The sequence below is a fragment of the Carassius auratus genome, unplaced genomic scaffold, assembly GCF_003368295.1.
Source record: "Carassius auratus strain Wakin unplaced genomic scaffold, ASM336829v1 scaf_tig00215085, whole genome shotgun sequence".
In the NCBI taxonomy this organism is placed as follows: domain Eukaryota; kingdom Metazoa; phylum Chordata; class Actinopteri; order Cypriniformes; family Cyprinidae; genus Carassius; species Carassius auratus.
The window spans coordinates 28,025-31,527 of record NW_020527929.1 but is presented as its reverse complement, the minus strand read 5'-3'; positions in this window follow the sequence as shown (position 1 = coordinate 31,527).

Sequence of the window (3,503 nt, the reverse complement as noted above, 5' to 3'; positions counted from 1 at the left end):
GCTGCAAAAGAAATTTATTTTAAATAAAATGCTGTTCTATTGAACTTTCTATTCAAGAAACTTGAGAAAAAAAAAAGTATCAGTTTCCACAAAAATATGAAGCAGCTCTAACATTGATCAGAAAAAGAAATGTTTCTTATTCTTACCATAAGAATGTATCTTTCAACAGCAAACCAGCATATTAGAATGATTGCTGAAGGATCATGTGACACTGACGAATAGGGTAATGATGCTTGAAATTCAGTTTTTAATACAGGAATACATTTATTTTTATATATTCAAATAGAAAGAGTTACATTAAACTGCAATGATATTTTACAGTATTACTGATTTTACTGTATTTCTCATCAAATAGATGCAGTCTTGGTGAGCAGTGAGTTTGTACGTTAGCTACTGATCTGCGAAGCTTTAGAGATTTTATCAATGCTATTTTATTGCTGACACATTAATGAAGTAATACAAAGTGTTTCAGAATCTAAGAAACAAACAAGAATAAGAAGCAGACAGCCAGCCACAGTGTTGCTCTCTATTTCACAGCTGTGCTCTCCGTGCCAATCCAATAACCCAGCAGCACACCAGGGCTCATCCAGCGTGCTCAGCGGGTAACATGTTTACGGCGGCCGCTGTGTGACGCCTGCAGCTTCGGCGAGCTGCCGTTACAGCTCAGAGCCGCTCTCTAGTGTCGCCATCATCACCCGGCAAACTTCAAGTGCTGATTCACTGGGCCTGACCTTCAGAGAGCTGGCCAAAGCCAGTGTCTGTGTGCCATGATTAATGAGAGAGGCTGAGTCCAGACAGAACCAAGTTTGTGTGTGTGAGACGAGTGTGGTGAAAAGAGAAAGAGAGTGAGACAGAAAAAGCAAAACAGAGAGTTATTACTCAACTGCTCTCTCCTGGTGAAGTTTCTAAATGACTGGTAACTCACCAGACAGATAGTCAATTGCCGAAGCAGACCCTGGATCTCAGTAACTGTGCGCCGCTTTCATTAGGGCTCAATATCAGCACCGGCCCTTAAATCTTGACTACATATTTTTCCCTTATTCGTGCTTCTCTCGTTTAATGCTTAAATCCCTATACGAAAACTCTCAGAACATCACTAGCTGCCTCATCACAAACTATTTTATTAAAGGAACAGAAAAAAAAGGCTACGTTACTAAGCCCATTACTATCTATTGTGTTAGTTTCATATACTATGACAAAACTTCATAAACTCTGATGCTTGAGGCTTAGATCTTTATAAAGATACAATATATTGTCAAGATTAAAATTTGTCCTGTTTCATTTAATCTATTCACTAAACACTGACACGTGGCGAGTTGAGAGGCTTTCAGGCACCGAGGGCGTCGGGTGCAGGCTAAGAGTTAAACTCTGTGGCTCGTGACAATACATTGATGTGTAAAGACACAAAATGATCGGTCTGTACAAGAAACTGAATGCATCCTCAGCGTGTTCTCAACAGCCGGTGCCTGATGAGTCTTCTTCTTCTTCTTGCTTTACAATGGATTGCAGACTTACAAGTGCATTACCGCTAACCTATCTCTCAAAATGGACCATTGACACTCCTAATTGAGATTTTAGATAGAGTGTCAATTATCAGTTTGTGAGATAAGTTGGCAGTAATGCACTTATAAGTCTGCAAACCACCGTAAAGCAAGAAGAAGAAGACGTCAGGCGCCAGCTGTTGAGAATGTGCTCAGGACAGTGCAGACATTGTTGTAAAAAACTATATAAACTGCTGTTCAGTTTCTTGCAGAGACTGATCATTTTGTGTCTTTACACATCAGTTTATCATCACGAGCCGCATGATTTAATTTGGTTTTGTTTGTGCATGTTATCTGACTCTCAAAGCTGTTATACTCATCCACTTACATTATATGACTGACAGACTGCAATGGTTTGAAATAATAAAAATAAAAAAATCATTGTTTGTCTTCTACTGAAGAAACAAACTCACCTACATCTCTAATTATCCAAGTGACTGGAAAGCAAAAGTGTGGAGAAAAAAAGGGAACTGCAAATGATCTTAAGCATCTGTAAAGCATGGTGGAGGTGGTTTCATAGCATGGGCATGCATGGCTGTCTCTAAAACAGTTGCAGAATGCAGTGCAGAATGGATTTGGAATGGTACAAAATCATATTGCCTACCAATATTCAAGAAAATGCCACCAAACTCAGTGAGAAAGCACTTCATATTGGATCAGGACAATGACCCAAAACACCCTGCAAGTTCAGTCAAGGACTTTATCAGGACAGAGAAATGTATAGTCTTAGATTGCCCAAATCAATATCCAGATTTAAATACAATTGAACATTAATTTTCACCAGCTGAAGAGGAGACTAAAGACAGAAACTGCCCAAAACTAACAACATTTGGAATTGGCTGCATTAAAGGCTGGATAAATGGTGGTGATGTCTATGGGTTGCAAACTCACTGCTCTGATTGCATGCAATGGATCTGCAACTAAACATTAGCTTTTAATCTTTTTGCATCTGCCTTAAATTCAACTGTTCCAATACTTATGCTCACATCAAATAGTGGGATGAACTCTAAAAGTGTGGTCCTTTTTATTTTTTAAAACATATATATGTTGAAAGACCCCAAAATAAAACGTGACATTCTTTAGTTTTGTTGTATATTCATCTTTTAATCATATTTTGCAATATGTTGACTCCAAGCTATTTGTCTTTACTATTACATATTTATGGAGGGCACTGTATATATATAGGACACCACACATACATATATAAAATCAAATACAAATATTATTATATAAAATAATTTAAAATAAAAATGACAAAATAAAATATTTCATTTTACTTCCTGTCCACAAAAATAGTCAACTACTTTACCAAACATTCTCTTAAAAAAACATGTGACATCCTGTGATTTTTTCACACAATTTTCTTCTGTGTTAGACATTTGTCAAGGATAATATTAACTGGACTGTCAACTAAATTGTTATGGTTAGCAATATTTCTTACGGTTTTCAATTCAATGCATAATACAAATTTGAGGTTAAATCTGAACAAAAAAAATATAATTTGGTTGTTCTGACAAGGCCATGCAAAGTACAAATGCAAACAGTTGAACAGTTGGGAAACTTGATGCTTTATTTCCTAATTGAGAGCGAAATAAAACTGATGCACAGCGCTCCAAATCACATCCCAGTCTGCTGCTTTTCCCTTACTAGATCACACAGCCAATTCAGGCTGTAATAGTGTGTGATCTACAGTCATAGAAGGAAAAATCGCAGTTCATAGCGCTGCACATCTGCTGCGGCGCAGCTTTCAAGTCTTCCCTCCGTTGCGGCTTGCAACTGCTGGAAGCAGAAGGTTGACACATATAATAAAGATGAGTTTTCCAAAAATTCAGAGGGGAGCTTGAATGACAGCTGCTGCAGGACACTGTGCCAGGAAATATGGGGTGGCAACTGTAGCTCAAGGTCCCCCTCTCAAAGTTCGATTTTTGGAGGGAAAGTCAACAGTGAAGCAACTTAACTGAG